The sequence below is a fragment of the Gekko japonicus genome, unplaced genomic scaffold, assembly GCF_001447785.1.
Source record: "Gekko japonicus isolate JY-2015 unplaced genomic scaffold, Gekko_japonicus_V1.1 scaffold3673, whole genome shotgun sequence".
NCBI classification, from domain to species: domain Eukaryota; kingdom Metazoa; phylum Chordata; class Lepidosauria; order Squamata; family Gekkonidae; genus Gekko; species Gekko japonicus.
Window position 1 is genome coordinate 104,108 of NW_015166542.1, and position 611 is coordinate 104,718.

General features: G+C 65.0%; 1 protein-coding gene across 1 annotated transcript in view; it reads left to right on the forward strand.

Moving 5' to 3' along the window:
* Window positions 1-423: 423 nt before the first annotated feature.
* Window positions 424-611, forward strand: part of ZSWIM1 (zinc finger, SWIM-type containing 1) — a 4,451-nt gene continuing 4,263 nt past the window's right edge. The window contains exon 1 of the mRNA XM_015412325.1: window positions 424-473. The gene's annotated coding sequence lies outside the window, so the exon portion shown is untranslated. The remainder of the gene's footprint in view (window positions 474-611) is intronic.

Below are 611 nucleotides of genomic sequence, written 5' to 3' on the forward strand. Positions count from 1 at the left end.
CCAGGCCAGGATATATCGGGAGGTAGGATGGGTGAGCCCGTGGAAGGAAGGATTTGAGACTTCTCCTAGAATTTATAGTTCGACAGGCGGCCCTTTTCACAACAGCCCGGCCGGGTGGGCGACGACCAGAAGCCCACCTGTGCCCTTGCTGCGCGCGCAGCCGGCGGGACAGGCCGACAGGTGAGCGGGAGTGCCGCTCTGGCCCCTCTCTGTGCTCCTGCGCGGGGAGAGAGAACGGGAGGGGCTACGAGAGGGGTCACCCATTGGCCGAGGCGCTGTTACCTCGGCGACTCAGCGACGTCCCGCCTTTCTTCCGGATCCCTGAGCTCTGATAGGATAAGCGGGGGCGGCCGCTCGTTCGGTGATTGGTAGCCGTCTCGGAAGCCTTCCTTTGATTGGCGGCTTCCCATCTCGTTCACACGGGGGGCGGAGTCGTCGAGCAAGAGGAGACAAAATGGCGGCTCCGGTGGCCGGTGAGAGGCGGGGGAGGCCTGCCCTGCAGGGGAATTGTGGGAGTACAGCGCGTGGCCTTCCTTGAACGTGGGGGAGGGAGGCACACGTGTCGGCCGCTGTCGTTCTCTTTATGGTGGGGCCGGGGGCGGGCCTCGTCT